General features: G+C 38.2%; 1 protein-coding gene across 7 annotated transcripts in view; it reads left to right on the top strand.

Moving 5' to 3' along the window:
- Positions 1-8,299: 8,299 nt before the first annotated feature.
- Positions 8,300-17,261, top strand: part of AFF4 (ALF transcription elongation factor 4) — a 90,661-nt gene continuing 81,699 nt past the window's right edge. For 3 of the 7 annotated variants that reach the window (XM_056811161.1, XM_056811162.1, XM_056811163.1), the window contains exon 1: positions 8,301-8,988. The gene's annotated coding sequence lies outside the window, so the exon portion shown is untranslated. Of the gene's footprint in view, positions 8,989-17,261 lie in introns of all 7 variants that reach the window. The other 4 variants (XM_056811164.1, XM_056811166.1, XM_056811167.1 and 1 more) reach the window with 3 other exon arrangements.

Below are 17,261 nucleotides of genomic sequence, written 5' to 3'. Positions count from 1 at the left end.
TAACAGCAAATACTACTTCATGCAGCAGGTAGTCAAATTAGGGAACTCATTACCTTCTCATTCCTGGCCAAGTATGGCACAAATTGGTAACAGAAAGAGGTCTCAAAAAAGGTAAGCTCCTGGATGACAGATCTATAATGAGTTACTAAAAAAAATTAGAGCTAATAGTGTGACAGAGGACTAAAGAAAAAGTGCCATGCTGAAGAGTGTGTGAAACTGATCACCTTGGGGGGGTGGGGGTGGCCCAAGGGATTGGAATTTTGAGGAGAAGTCTAGCTGGTAGAGGAGTTGGTCTCTCAGTGGGGAGAAGCCAAAGAGAGATGGTTGAAAAAGACTTTCTCTTGAGGGTTACTCACTTTTCTTACTGGTGACTGGAAATCTTTTCCCCCTAACATTTCCTAGTTGAAAAGACTATTGAAAAGAAACCTGAGAAAGACATTTTAAATCTCTCTCTGACTTTACTTCAGCTCCTGTTGCCCTGTGTCTGAACTGTGGCCAAGGGGCCAAACCCAGGGTGAGTCAACCTGACTTTCTCTCAGGGGGCCTCAGGCTGCCAAGGCCCTAGTTCCCCCCAGACTCGAGGAGGGAGGGAAAAGGGTTTTAGATAGAGACAGAGACCCCCTTTTCCCACTTTCCTTTCCCATTCTTTCCCTGCTAGTTATTCTTTGTTAACCCCTGATTGAGTTGACATTAAAATAGTTATCTGTTCCCTAAGCTGTGAATCAAGTGTGAGTGAACAGATCAAGGGGGAGACCCTTTGGTTTGGAGTAGTGGAGGGAGGACAAGGGACAAGAGCGAATCTGGGAGAGCAGCCTTAGCTAAGCAGGGAAGGCAGAAGGGGGAAAATCTTCAAAGCCCCTCTCCTCTCTCTGAGCCAACCTTAAACATCAGCTGTCTCCTCAGAACCCCACTTTGAGAAGGGGAGGTATCCACTCCTCTCAATTCTGAAAGACTGAACCCCTCAGTTATAACTAAAGGACCCCTCGAATACAATAGAGGGATAATGTGCACAAGAAGACCCATCAAGAATAGAATACTTAGTTAGATTTCATCTTTGGTTTGATTCGTCAGCCAACAATTATTAGCTAATCAATAGTATGTATTGAAAAGGTAGTATGGTGTAGTGCATCAAAAGCCTGCTTTTGGAGTCAGAAAGTCCTAAGTTCAATTCTTTGGCTGGATGAAAAGTTAAGTGGCACAACACTTAACCTGACAATATTCTAGGCACCTCTGAAGACTAAATTGTTGAGAAGTTACAGAAATGTAGGCACTGTTAAAGGAGAAACTTCTTACCAAGTATTTATTCTATATTAAGTACTTCGCTATGTGTTGAACAGGTTTCAGAGAAAACATAAAGCGGTCTATTCTCTAAAGGAACTTAAATTTTAGTTGGTAAGATGATAGAAACTATACATGAAACAATTAGTGAAAAATACTTAGATTTATAGAATGTCAGACTGAGGGATTGTCTCAATCCCTTTTTACATAAGTTGAGGAAACCCTGGAAAGAGTCAATAGTTTATCTAATGCCACTACTAGTGACAGAAGTGGCATTTGGACTGGGATTTGACACTCTTGTCTGTTAGTCAGGCTTGTCCTGCTCTTCATGACCTTGTCTGAGGTTTTCTTGGCAAAGATACTGGAATAGTTTGATGTTTCCTTTTCCACTTCATTTTGAGAAAACTGAGGCAAACAGTTAAGTGAATTTCTCATGGTCACAGCTGCATTTGAAGGCTTGAGGCTGCATTTGAACTCAGGGCTTCCTGACTCCAGGCTGTAGGCTCTATCCTCTTTGCCACCTACCTGACTTTTGTCTGGTACTCCTTCAAAAGAGGTTTATCAGTGAAGTCTGTCCAAATCTTTTCCCACATGAAAGGTATGGGGAAAAGAGCCTGTAGGAAACCATGGCTCATAAATCATCATTGTTGTGATTTGTTGTGACCCTGTGAACCATACTATCACTTGAGTTTTCTTGGCAAAGATATTGGAGTAGTTTTCCTCCTCCATTGGATTAAGGCAAACAAGTGACTTGTCCAGGGTCACACTGCTGGTAAGTGAAGTCAAATTTGAACTCAGTTCTTCCTGACTTCAGGCCCAGCATTCTATCCACTGAACCATCTAGCTGCCTAGCTGTTTGCCATTACTATTGGCTAAACTGCAAACATAATCCAAAAGCCCTTTAAGCAGTAATTCTTGAATTTCTATATGACAACACCCAGGTTTTCAAAGTACATACAAATAGGAAGCATGGAAGTGAGTCGGGTCTACCTTCAAAAAGCGGAAATGTGTCTATCACAAGGTTAAAGGACAAAGATATTAAAGAATTTAAGAATAGTGACTGCCTTTTGCATTTTTTTTTATCTTTAGCACTTAACATAGTACCTGGTACATAGTAGGCATTTAAATATATGCTTACTGAGAGAAAATAATTTTTTTAAGAATTCTATTCAACTGGTGCTTTCTAACATCAAAGGGGAAAACAAGCTAGAAGAACAGCAAAGGTGATATGTCACAGGGCCACCATTTGGTCACAAGATGTTCTTTTTCTAGGTCCTTTGATATGATTATTCCTTCCAATGATGCAGATCATGACTGTGCTCTCTCATCCTCTCTGGCTCCTTTATCTCTTCCCTCCCTCTAGTCTTCTATATGACAGTTCCTTCAGTGTGCTGGGGGCCTTCTGCTATACTCTGAACTTGGATAGTATCAGTATGGATATGTAGTGTACACAGACTATCCATCAATTTCTCTTTTACACATAGCTGGCATTCCTTTTCTAGCCATATATTTCTAGGATGACATCTCTTACTCTACATCTCTTGAACAGTCTTTCATTGGTAAAGTATTACAGGCTACTCATATACAGAAGTCCTTCATTGATTTTTGGGTGGCCCAAAATTTTAATTCTTTGGAAACTTTTTCTGTGACTTTCAGCCCTACAGTATTACTGGAAGAATAGTACTCATGAAATGGGCCTTTGTTTCAGGGAGAAGATTGGGGTAGTTAAAAGTACAGTATAAGGCAATATCCCAAAGTTTAATTTTTGTCCCATTGCCTACTATTCAGGAACCACGAATAGAAGGAATGGCTGTATGTGTCTTTCTGAATAGGAAGTGTCTGAGGTCAGATTTGAATCCAGGAACTCCATCTCTAGCCTGGTTCTTAATCCAATGAGCCATTTAGCTGCTCCGGTCTTGGCTTTCCAAGGAATTTTCCTTTTTAGGGTTTCTTTTAGGAGATGTTAAGCAATTTGATCTGGGTTATCATGCAAAACATACTTCCATATTGGTCATCAAACTGAATATAGGTGAAAAATATTTATAGCAGCTCTTTTTGTGGTGGCAAAGAACTGAAAAGTGAAGAGGTGTCCATTTGGGGAATAGCTGAACAAGTTGTAGCACTCAAAAAATAAACCTGGAAAGACTTCTATGGAGTTATGTAAAGTGAAGTGAGCAAAAGCAGGAAAATGTTGAACATAATAATAGCAATAAAGTATGATGGTCAACTGTGAATGATTTAACTGTTATCAGCAATGCAAGGACCCAAGGTAGCTCCATGGAACTTATTATGAAAAAGGATGTCTATGCTGTAGATTCAGCTGATGGAATCTGAATGAAGAATGCCGTTCTTCATTTTATTTCTTCTTCCTTGAATTTCTTCTATGAATCTTTCTCTTGTGTAGGTGACATATGTCTTCCTTCCCAATATGATGGATATGGAAATATGTATTGTATAATAATACATGGACAGCCTATATCATATTACCTGTCATCTTGGGGAAAGAGGAGGAAGGGGACGGAGGGAGAGAACATGGATTACACAATATCAGAAAATGATAAATGAAAATTTTAACAACTTGTAATCTGGGAAGAAAAAATAAAACAATTTACTTAAAAAAAGAGGAGTGGGTCTGCATGTATGTTATAATTAAATCCATGAAACCTAATGAGAATACCAAAAGAAAAAAGCATAAAAAAGTGAAGAGGGATTCATATGCTAAATGAATGAGCTAAAAGACATGCAGGAGGAGAATGAAGAGAGCAGTATCATAGAAACTAAAGGATGAGAATTATCCAGAAGAGGCTGGTAAGCATTGTAAAAAACTGCAGACAGATGAGATATTAGAAGCAAGCCGACTGCCACTTCAACCTGACTAGTGGCCAGCAACCAGTGCTACACTAACTAGAGGCAATAAGGGGCTGCCTGGACTGTCTTGCCCTGGCCTTCCAAAACAGGTCCCAAAATGCCAGATGTGATCAACCTGATTCCTTCTATGGAGTTTATACCATGAAAACCAGTTTAAGCCCAGATAATCCAAGTTGAAGCCTATAAGCATTGGAAAAAAAAACTCCTGGGAAAATATGAGTAAATAGAAGAAAACACCAAATACAATGAATATGATAGATTAAGAGAAATTTAATAGGTAATCCTAGGTGAAAAAAACTAATTCCACAATAGGCACAAACAAAGATGCTGAGGGAAAAAAATAACTTAGCTATAAGTAATATATGAATGAATGGAAAAAATAAAGCAAGAGATAAAAATATGAATGGAAATACGAGATCTGAAGGGGGGAAATTAGAAGGAGAATAAATAATGACAGGTAGAAAATCTTACCTAAGAAAAGTACTCCTTAAGAAAAAGAATGGAACCAATAGAATTTGGTTCTAAATATATTTGAATATGTACTGGGGGATCATGGAGTACTGATAAATGATGCTAAAAAAGCTAGAAAAGGCTGTCAATGAAACAAAAACATACAGAAAAACAAATTCAGAAAAGTGCACAGACAAGCATTATTGAAACTAGCATGCAAAATTAATATATCCTAAAAATTAAAGTGTACATAATAAAATTTCATGCTTTCTGTTAATTTTAGGAAATATCTATTGATGTTTATTAAGTTTATAACAATTATTTAAATTTTAAAATAAAGTCAAGGTGAAAAAGCAGAGAAGCACAAGAGAATCAAGACAGAGAAGATGTCATTGGAATCAGCAGTTTCGGAAATCATTAGTAACCTATAGTGGATCAGTTTCAACCAAATCGAATGATCAAAAGCTAAAACTGAGCTGAGTAATTAGTGTAAGGTACTGAATGTAGCTGACTAGGATCTTTAAAAGGAGAAGAAATGCAGAATGGTGGTTGCTCCAGGGTTTGGGAAGAAATGTGGGCATATTTATAAATAGCAAAAGAGACTGTAGCTTAGAAAGATTAAACTGGAGCTGGATAAAGTGATTCAAGGTGCTAACACTCAAAAGAAATGAATGGATTTAAAAGTATCAGGAATTGGTGGGCTAGGCAACGGTGGTTGGTTGAATGACTTGCCCAGGGTCACAGAACTAGTAAGTATCTAGGAGGCAAATTTTAAACCTAGGACCTCCAGTCCCTAGGCCTGGCTCTCAATTCACTGACCCACCTAGCTGCCTCCTAGGAAATGGTTTTGACCTGGATCACTTCTTCCTTAGAAACTGAAGCAAAGGAGAGAATAAGTGAAACTGTATCTGGCTTTTGTATTCTAGAATAGGAGACATAAAGGACTTTTCCATGAATAATCTTTTTGAGAGAATCTCTTTTTGGGAAAAAATTAAAAAATACCATTCTTTAGGATACTAGTGCTCATTCCTATCAAAAGAATAATCATGATAATGGTGGTGAATTTATATTTTTAGACTGGTAAAATATTTGTTAGTTAAAGGTACAAGCTAAAACTATTATTTAAAAAGTTATTAAAAGCTGCTTTAGACACGTGTGGATTTTAAACTAGAATTTTAAAAATGTCTGCCATTAAATTAGCAAATGGAAGATCAAAGAGAGGTCAGGATTGAAAAACTCCTGGAAAAAGGGCTTGTGGGTCATACCTATTTTTTTATGTTCAGTATGGGAACCAAATCTTGAATAACATGTGCAAAAGAAACATGTTTCATTAACAAGCTGACTGGAGAAACTATATATTAAGAAAAAAGATATGATTGAAAATTAGAGGAGGAAAGAATCATATAAAAGGTAATATAAACAGCTAGTGGAAATTAAGTTTTGGGAATTGAAGGCATGAATTTGTATTCAAATAGTGACTGATCTTGATTAAATCATTTAATTTCTTCTTATCCTAGGCAACTATAAGAATAAAAGCCTTAGAGTAGGTGCATTTCCCACAGAGGGCATTACTTCCTTTTAGTTACTGTTACCAATGAAGTCATAGGTCTGGTAAAACAACTATAGATTTAAATTTGTTACCTCCACTGGGTCTGATCTTAGCCTCTTTATGATTGACTGTCTTGTTTGCCCTTATATTCCTTAAAGTGAAATAATCCAGATAAAGTACTTGATTTCCACATGAGCTGGAAAGACCTCCACAACTGATACAGAGTGAAATGAACAGAATCAGAACATTGTACATAGAGACTGAAACATTATGGGATGATCATATGTAACTGATTTTGCTACTAATAGTAATGCAATAATACCTGACAATCCTGAGGGACTTGTGAGAAAGAATGCTATTCCACATCTAGAGAAAGAACTGTTGGGACAGAAACACAGAAGGAAACCATTTATCACTTGTTTATGTGGGTATAGAATATGGGGTTTTGGTTTTTAAAAGATTATTACAAAAATGAATAATATGGAATAGGTAGTAAGTGATAATACATGTATAACCCAGTGGAGATGCTTATTGGGTCTGGGATGGGGGAGGAAAAAGGAGAGGGAGAGAACATTAATCATATAACCATGGAAAAATACCTAAATTAAAAAAAATGAGATAATCCAAACTCCTAGGGTGGGGGTAAACCTTCTTTATTTTGTTTGTTTGTTTAAGGGGTAGGCAATTGGGATTAAGTGATGTGCCCTGGGTCACACAGCTAGGAAATGTCTGAGGTTATATTTGAACCTGGACCTTCTGTCTCCAGGCCTGATTTTATCCACTGATGTATCTATTGCTCCCTCAATTTCTTTTTAAAATCAGTGGAGCTCTTAGGTTATCCACCTGTCAATCCCTCTTCTAATTTAATAAGGCATTTAAAAGATTTTGGTTTATGACCTTTAGATTTATGTGTTTAGGAGCATTAAAAAACAGAAATTTAAGCCTCCAGGTATAGTTTTACTTCGATTTTTAAAAATTTTGAGTTCCTAATTTTCTCTCTCCCTCCACCCACTGAGAAGGCAAGCAAGATGATTCTCAATATACATTGAAGTCATGAAAAAAATTTCCTTATTAGCCATGTTGCAAAAAAAAAAAGCAAGAAAAATAAAGTGAAAAAAGTATACTTCAAACTGAACAAGTTGATTACTTCTGTCTCTGGAGTAGGATAACATTTTTCATCATGGATCTTTTGGAATTGTCTTGGATCACAGTATTAGTTTATTATCGTTACAATATTGTTGTTATTGTGTACAATGTTCTAGTTCTGCTCACTTAATTTTACTTTGACTAGTGTCTTCCTAGGTTTTAAGAGGATCTTTTAATCACTACCTTATTATGCCAAGGTTTTTGCTGTTAAAGGACAGAATGTAAGGAGTTGAATTTGGTTGTGGAGGAAAAATTTTCAAATGATACTGAAGAAAATTATTACGTGAGGAAGTTCAAGATCTTCTACCCACCACTTTCCTTCCATCTATATACACCATGTGGTGATAAATATTGAAGGATAGAAGACTAATTTGTTTGATTATTTTTACAAGTGACTATATGGTGGGTGGGTGGGCTAATAACAGCTAAAAATAATAGCTATCATTTTAAATTTTGCAAAGTCTTTTATAAATGTCCCACACAACCCTGAAAAATAGGTGCTCTTAAGAAAACTGAGGCTTTATGATTTGCCATGGGTCAAATGGCTGATTTTCTTCCTCACAACCAGCTTAAAACGTGTGTTCAAACATGGGGAACTAGGGGCAGCACTTTGAAGGTTTGAGGCCTAGCCGAGTTTGCAAGGGCGCCGGCTGCTCGTGCCAAAGTTGTGACGAAGGAAGGCCTTGCTACCACGCTTGCCAAACCTCCGGGCAGAGAACAAACAGTTTCATCAGGCCGAACTTTCAGCACTGCCTCCTCCCTCGATCCACCAAGAAAGGAGGGCGGACAGAAGGAAGATAGGCCAGCAGAAGGACGTAGGCTAGAGAACTTGCCTAGCCCATCAGCTAGAATTTTGACCATTCCGGGTTGGGCTACGTTTCGCTTTACAATATACACATGCGCACAGAGCCCCGCCCTCGGGCCTCAGACCTCACCCCTCCCCCTCTCCCTCCCCCTCTCCCTTCCCAGAACGCTCTCTAGCAGAGGGACGTGCGCAACGTAGAGGAGGCCGCACGCCCAGCGGGCCCAGAGTAACGAGTCGGGGAGGACGCGATCTAGAGCCGCACACAGTTCGCTGCTCTCCTTCTTCCTTTCCTTTCTCGGAGGGGAGGGGCAGGGAAACGTCACGTGACTCACTCCTCCAAGCCAGAGCAGCTTCACCCCCTCCCCCCGGCGGTGGGAGGGTCACGTGGGCGGTCCTGCTGCTAGGGTAAGTCACAGTTCCCGACTGCGGGGAAGGAGAATCTCCTCCGTAGTCGCCACCGCAGCCGTCACCACTGTGGACAGGGCGGGGGTGGGGATTCCGGTGCTGCGGCCTCCGCCATCACCTTCCTGCCTGCGTCTCCAGGGCTCTCGCTCTGACCGCCATGGAGCAGGGCTGGGCCCCCAAAGCAACAGCCGCCCCCCCCACCTTGTGAGGCGTAGCCGCTGCCTTCGTTGCCTCCTCCGAGGGCCTCTGTTGCTTCCAGGGCCTCGTTTCCCGGTCACACTCGCCTCCGCCGCCGTCCCTCGTCGGCTTCTCCTGCGGCCCGCGTCTCGGGGCCGTTCCTTCGCCCTTCACCTCGGGCCCCTTGGGGCCAGGCCTAGATGTGTGCTCGGTGAGAGGCCCAGGCCGGATCGAAGGCCCGCGGCCCGGGACGCCGCTACTGCCACCGCCACCAGGACATGGTTTGGGCCTAGCGGAGTCGGGACAGGAGGTGAGAAGCTTTTAGGACTATGGGGCTGTCTGGGCCTACCCGGCCAGCCCGCTCTACCGAGCGTCCGTCGCAAGCAAGGGAGGAGGAGTCAGGCCGGTGGGCTTCGTCCTGCCACTCCCCGCGGGGGTCTCTCTCCCCTTCACACCCAACCCCCTCTCTCAAAGAAAACCTCATCTCCGCGTTTCTCCATCACTGAACTTGTCTCTACTCCCTTTCTTGGGAGATCTTACACTTTTTCTTTCTTAAACGTCTCTAGTTTGGGCCAAGTTTTCTGTAGCTAAAGAGAAAATGGGTCCCAATTTTGAACGTTTTTTTGCTCTTCTTGTTTTCCCTCAACCTAGACCCTCTCTACCCACCTCCGTTTTCCCCTGGCCTTCTTTTTTTCTTTTAAAATCTTTAATGAATTGATCTTGTAAAAATAGCACTCATGAGGGAGGGCGTGTACTTGTAATAAATATGTAATTAGTGAAACTATCCCCCTACCCCCCCAGGTATCCATCTATCATGAAGTCCCCCTCCCTCACCACACCCCCAGATAGCTGTTTCCCCACTTCACTTCAGTTGCCTATAGTTGGATATTGATATTTAAAGGCTTTTTACTTGCTACTAGTCTCGGGGGTTAATCTCCAGTAATTGACGTCAGTGCTTTGTTCCTTCCACTTTGCTGTGTTTCAGGCTCTAAGGATGTATCATAGGCTAGATGATTTTAAGGAGAGCCTTGTATGCTGTTCCTTTCACAAAGGACATTTATAAGGGAATAGAGGTGGCAATGTGAACTTTCAATTTCTGGGTGGGAAAAGTGAACTAAGGGCAAGAGTTAATATTGTGTTTCTTCTCAGGGAGAAATTTAGGCCTTTTAAAAATACTCCAGGAAGATTTGAGTTATTTACAGATTCGAAGCCTATGGGCAGACTTTCCTCCCTTCCCCATATATATTTAGTTGTAGGGTTAAATTGCTTAAAATATTTGTTCTTATATTCTGCTAAAGGAATTGTTTATTCAACTGCCATTCAGTTTACTTATAGGGAGACATTTTATTTTTTTCTAACTTTATAAATTCAGAGATTGGGGGAAAAGCTTTTGTGTTGAGTGAGTGCCTCGAATCAATCTATGGTTATTTATACCTTAAAGGACCCTTCAGAAGTAGGCTGATCTCTTTACATTTCTCAGTTTCACCTCCCACCATGAAAATGCCTGGCTATATCCCATATTATTCCTACCATTTTTTTCAGTGTCAATTTTCAGTATTCAAAATAAATTAAAACATTCTTTCACAAAGAGTTTCATATAGCTTTTGAGGTTTGCACCCCAAAGACCCTGGTATTGTTAGTCTGTAGGAAACAGGTTGCTTTTCATAAAAGTAAGAAATTGCAGAATTGTATGGAACTTTTCTTCTCCCAGCTAGTCTTCTAGGTACTGAAAGCACTGAGCTGTGTTAATTACCAAGTGGGGTATAAATGTGGTTTTATTCCTTTTGTCAAACACTTTAATTAATGGAGAATACTGAGACACTAAAAGACATGTATCGAACACCAAATACTATTCTTTCATTTCAGGAAGAATAATTTTTGCCTCCTATTTACTAGGGCTTTAAATATTGAGTTGAATATTAATTTTTTTCTGGTTAACTTGACAACAAATGTGATAGTATTATGAAATTGTGAGAAAGATTGAAATTTCATAGGATAGGAATTTGGAGGGAATAGAAGTGGGAAGGAAATGTGGTTAGACATCCTTTATAATTGATTTTCTCAGGGCATAGAATGCTCCTAAAAATTGCATTTCTTATACTTTTCAAAGTTTTCAGAAAATTTTTGTAATTCTCATGTATATGTTAGGTTACAAAAAAATTGGCATTTTTCATAGTTTTATAAATAGTTACTATATAGATCCAGCTCAAAACTTAAGTCTCCCAAGTTCTGTGATCCTACTATCCACAAAACTTAAGTGATTTGATGGGTTTTGGGGGAAGGGCAGATTATTTGTGGAGCAGGAAGCCCTGAATAACCCTGCTAAATGTTTGCATGTTTAAAGTTGAAATAGCCAAGGATTGGGGTTATATGATTAAGCAGGCACAATCTTACAATGAAAAAATGTTTTCCAAAGCTTATAAAAGTTCCCTAGTTTTTAAATCCTTTTTCTGTATTAAATTTCACCTATTCCCATTTTCCTTTCCTCTGATAAATTCGAGGAATCATTTGGTCACTTTAAATTTGTTGGCTGGCTTTGGAGTTATTGTGAAATTGGGTGTAGTCAGTGACTAAAGGGTGCACTAGGAGCTAGCCTGACTAGTTACCTTGCTACCTTTTTTCTCCTGTAAAAGGATATTATTCCCCTGGTTTTAGTAATTGAAATTCCACAAACCCACCTTTCCTGAATGTTCAAAATGTACACCTTTAAAAAGGTGTAAGTATATAGAGAAGACTAGCCAAAGGTTATTTTGTAGTTACAAGATTATACACCTATACCTGAAAGGGACCTCAGAGGCCATATAGTTGTTGCCTCTTTTTTATTAATATGGCAATTCATGTCCATGAAAGATTAAGTGATTGGCAGTAAACATTAAAAACAGGATTTGAAACCCATGCCCTCTGAATCCAAATACATCATCCCTTTGTATTTTGGAAAATTATCTGTATTCCTCATATTTTGCCTTGGTTTTTAACTCAATAATTCCCTAAAATAATTCTTTAAAAAAAGAATACTGTTAATAAAAAATATTTATAGAGAGCTACTGGCACAAGCATATAAATTCTGTAACTCTACTATTAGCAAAATTTGTATTGAAACTAAGTTTGAACATGAGATTTGTGAGCAGAAAATAAATTTACATATTATCCACATCTGTTTAGTTCATGAGCTACACTTTGAAAGTGCTTTTATACTATAGAAATAATACAGCCTACTAGAATTTTAAAAAATAAATCCTTACCTTCTGTCTTGGAGCCAATACACAGTATTGGCTCCAAGACAGAAGAGCAGCAAGGGCTAGGCAATGGGAGTTAAGTGACTTGCCCAGGGTCACACAGTTGGGAAGTGTCTGAGTTCAGATTTGAACCTAGGACTTCCCATCTCTGGGCCTTACTCTCAATCTACTGAGCCACCCAGCTGCCCCCTAGAATTTTTAAAGGTAAGGAAGGAAGGAATTTGTTGGTATCACAGGTAAGGCTTTGTAGATCAGTTGTCTGCCCACTGGATTGTTTAGTGAGCCATCAGTGTTTAAAAAGATGAACTTTGATACTCTATAAACTAATTTTTGTGGAATCATTTTCTTAAATAGGATAAAAGAACAACCCTGTGGGCATTTTTAGAACCTGGAAGAAATGAACCAGGGATTGATCTTTTATATAGAAAATAATTTAAATTATACAGTGTTCTTTATTCTCAAAGCCACTTTTGGTTGATCTTTGTGAAAGACAGTCTATGGAAGTTAAGTGACTGAGGTCAGATTTGAATCTAGGACCTCTCAACTCTAGACCTGGCTCTCAATCCATTGAGTCCTCCAGCTGCCCCCCTGTGACTGACTTACATTGGTAGATGGAATTTCTTCATTTAGGGTTTCCCTTTATCAATGAAATTGAAGCTTCAGGCACTATCTCTTTTCTATTAGATTCTTTAGCAGAAACTATTTGTCACAAATTTTATACCCTTGAATCTAGATTTTCATGGAATGGAAGTCCTAGAAAGATTTCTCTCTTCATAGTCTCTTAATCTTGATTGTAATGATCATCTTTGGACAATTTTAGCCTTGTTATTTTGCATGTCAAGTTGCCTGAAGAAACAGATTTGAAAGCATAGTGTAGTAACTAATCTTCCCTAATCCTTAATAATCTTGGGGGAGGAAGAGACAGGCCAGTCTGAATTAATGGCAAACCGAATTGTAAAATCCCTTGGAAGAAATGAAAGTATTATTTATTGTTTCAAAAACTAACTTTTTTCAAGTAGTTGCTTATTTTAGCATAATATTTATAATTTGTAGGAAAAATGCAAATTTTAGCTTAGCCTGCTTCTTCTTTCTCTCTCCCTTAATATTTCATTTATCTTTTGGGGATAGGGTGTTACATGAGTATATTTCTAAATTGTATCATAGATCTTCAGAGTTGGAAAAAGGGAACTTGTGAGTCTTTTAGTATAGCCTGTATTTTTTTTAAAGTATCCACTGTAGAATACAAGAAGTAGTTTTGTGGTTTTTGCAGACCTTTTGAGGCAGCCTGCTTCATTTTTTAAGATTTTAATTGCTTGAGAATAATTTTCTAATGTTAAGCTTAAATTTTTACCATTGCAATTTCTTTCTACTCATTCATTACTCCTAATTTTGTCCATTGGGGCCAAGCAAAATAAGTCTAATCCCTTTCACATGACTGCCCAATACTTGAAAATAGCTGTCATATACCTGCTGAATCTTTTCTATTCCAGAGTAAACACTCCCATTTCCTTCAACTAGTTTCCTCATTTGACTTGGACCAGAGGTACTTCATCATTCTTCTTGTTCTTCCCTAGACAATATCCAGCTTATTGGCATTCTTTCTAAAATGTGGTGCCAGCATGAACATAGACAAAAACTACTATCATATCTTTATTCCTGGAAGATATTACTCTCTTAATGCAGGCTGTTTACATTAACTCATGTAGCTGCCATATTACATTATTGATATATTGAGTTTACAGGACATAAAATTCCCAAACTTGTCCCCCCACAAACTGCTAACTATGCCTCCCCCAGATTCAACAATTGAATGGAATAGAAGCCCAGAAAGCTCAAGTAAGTTGTCAGTGGTTTCATAACAAGTTAATGAAGCCAAGCATAGAAACCACTTCACTTGACCCAGGTCTTTTCTACTCTGAAATCTTGGTTGCTTATCTTTGGATCAGAGATAAAGTAGTAGTTCTGCTGAACTTTATAATAATGCTAATTGTGTAGACATAGAAAATAAATTTTTTAAAGTTCTATCATATCGGTTCTAAGTTTTGGTTCTGAAATAGTTTCATAGTGCTTCTTCATTTGTTCTGAAGTAGTTAAGCTAAACTTTTTACATTCTTGTATTCTCATTGGGTCAACAAATATTTATTAAGCAATGACTATATGTTTGATAATTGTGCTAAATGCATACAAATACAAATATACAAATACAAATATAAACAAAAGCAGTTCTTGCCCTTAGGAGTTCACATTCTCAATAGGAAAGACAATATCATATAAAGTACATGCAAGACACACAGTCACATATGGACTAGCATATTTGAATACAGGGTTGTGTATACACACACACACAGTAAGATATGTTCATGCATTGAAATTAAACCTCTTAATTTGCACTAAGAAGTCTTAGATTGTCCAGAAAAACTGTAGTGTAGTGGAAAGAACACTGGATTTGGAGTTAAAAGGAGCTGAGTTTGAAACTCTTATATTAATGAGAAGTTTAATGTACTTTAATAAATGTTTATAATTTTTAGGGAAAAGTGCAAATTTGAATTTTACCTGGTTCACCTGTCTCCCTTAATATTTCATTTATCTTTTGGAGACAGGTTGTTGAATTAGAATATTTAAATTGGATCACAGAATCTCAAAATTAGAAGACACCATGACAGCCATTTGCACTAACCCATATTAATATAGCCCAACGAATAGTCCTGCAGTCTTTGTTTGAAGGCCTTCTTATGAACTAGATATAAAATCCCATCATAAAAAATAGAGAATCATGAAGGAAATCTATCTACAGATAGGAAAAATGTTTATAATCAAGCAGTAGAGAGGATTGAAGACAGAAGATTTTAAAATGGAAGGTTTGTATTGCACAAATTTAGTACACCTGAGGTTGAAAGAGAAACCATTGAATCTTTACAGCAAGTTTCTCTGATAAAAGGTCTCATCTAGAAGCATAAGGAACTGAATTAAATGTATAAGAATAGGAGCCGTTCTTCAATTGATAAATGGTTAAAGGATATGACCAGTAAGTTCTCAAGGAAGAAATCCAAGCTATTTTTAGCATTATGAAAAATGCTCCAAATCACAAGAGAAAAAAAATTTATATCCATCTCACACAGATTAGATTGGCAAAGCTGATTTTTTTTTTAAAGGACAATGCCAAATATTGGAAAGGAAAAATAGTCATATTGATGTGTTGTTGGTAGAGCTGTGAATTGGTCTAAACATTTTGGAAAGCAGTTTGGAACTATGCCCAAAAGTTAATACTGTACCTGTGCTTTGACCTATCAATACTACTAGTACATCTGTACCCCAAGGAGATCAAGAAAAAGGGGGGGAACAGGTCCAATATGTATAAACATTATTTATAGAAGCCTTTTTTTTTTTAATTAACAAAGGACTGGAAACTAAGGGGCAACCCAGTGTTTGGAGAATGATTGAACAAATTGTGGTATATTAACATCAAGTAATATTGTGCTTTAAGAAATGAAGAAGGGGGCAGTGGATTGAGAGCCAGACCCATAGACAGGAAGTCTTGGGTTCAAATATGGCCTCAGACACTTCCTAGCTGTGTGACATGGACAAGTCACTTAACCTCCATTGACTAGCCCTTACCATTCTTCTGCCTTAATTCTAAGACAGAAGTTAAGGAACGACTTAAAAAAAAGAAGAAAGATTACTAGGAGGATTTATAAGGATTCATGCAGAATGAAGCAAGAAGAATCAAGTGAACATTAACACCATTTTTGGACATAGCCTGTATGGAAATTTTTTTTTTTTAAACCCTTACCTTCTGTCTTGGAGCCAATACTATGTATTGGCTCCAAGACAGAAGAGTGGTAAGGGCTAGGAAATGGGGGTCAAGTGACTTGCCCAGGGTCACACAACTGGGAAGTGTCTGGGGAGGAAATGTGTTTTGAATGACTAAACTTATGTGTTATAAGGATTTTGTAGGGTTTTTTTTTTTCTGAGTAGGGAGAAAGAAAAAGACACCATAATTGAAAACATTTGAAGAAACCCCCCAACCCCCATAACCTTAAGGTATAAATAAAATGTTACTTAATACCAAGAAGGCAAAAGTTTGAGATCAGAGAATTCATAACAACTTAGACCTGGAAAAGTCCTCAGTACCTCTACATAGAATAAAAATTAAAAAATAAATTGGAAAAGGATGCAGCTGGGTAGCTCAGTGGATTGAGAGCCAGGCCTAGAGATGGGAGGTCCTAGGTTCAAATCTGGCCTCAGACACTTCCCATCTGTGTGACCCTGGGCAAGTCACTTGACCCCCATTGCCTAGCCCTTCACTCTTCTGCCTTGGAACCAATACACAGTATTTATTGAAGGTAAGGGTTTAAAAAAAGATACATTGGAAAAGTAATAAGGGGCCAGATTGTGAAGAGCTTTAAATACCAGGGAGTTGTTTTTTTTTAATTGACTCTGGAAGTAATAGGCAGTCTCTGGATTGAATAGGTGACATGGTTGAATGTATCATTTAGGAAAATCACTTTACCAGTTGAGTGGAAAATAGATTAGAGTAAGAGAGAAACCCAGGGCTGGAGGACCAAGTCATTTAATAAATTTAATTTATTTATATGTTATATATGATACTTATACAATAAATTTAATCCCTGTGTGCCGGGTGCTGTGCTAAGTACTGAGGATATGAAAAAAAGCAAAAAAACAGCTCATGCCCTCACAGAGCTCTCAATATAATAATAGAGAGACAACATACAAACAAATATTATGCAGACATGATCTATACAGGATAAATAGGAAATAATTTAGAGAAGTAAGGTGCTGCAATTAAGAGGGATTGGGAAAGGGTTCCTGTAAATGATGAGATTTTAGTTGGGATTTAAAAGAAGGTTAGAGGTAGAGATAAAGGGAGAGAGAGTATACTAGACATATACTAGACATGGGTGGGAAAGCCAGCAAGAGAAAATATCTGGAGTTGAGAAATGAACTGTTTTGCTCATGACATGGAACAACATCGAGGTGAGTATTACTGTACCAAAGAATAAGTAGTGGAGTTTAAGGAGAAAGAAGACTGGAAATGCTGGAGGGGACAAGTTATGAAGGATTTTGTTAAGTATAAAAATTTAGGGTTGAGACTGAATATATATTTTTTGTTAGTCGACAGGGATTTAAATTCTAAATCCCAAAGAAATACTCAAGTCAGGATGGAATTTTATGGTGGTTTATTTACCATAGAAGGAAGAAATTAAGAATGAGAGGAGGGAAAAGGGAAGAAGATCTGCTCTGGCCTGGTCTGAGCCAGACAGGAGTTCAGAGGCCTCAGCCAAGGGGCCTTCCCAGAAGATTAAATCTAGCTTGGCTTCCAGTCACA

This window comes from Monodelphis domestica, chromosome 1 (genome assembly GCF_027887165.1).
Source record: "Monodelphis domestica isolate mMonDom1 chromosome 1, mMonDom1.pri, whole genome shotgun sequence".
NCBI lineage: Eukaryota > Metazoa > Chordata > Mammalia > Didelphimorphia > Didelphidae > Monodelphis > Monodelphis domestica.
This window is presented reverse-complemented; position numbering and strand designations above follow the sequence as displayed.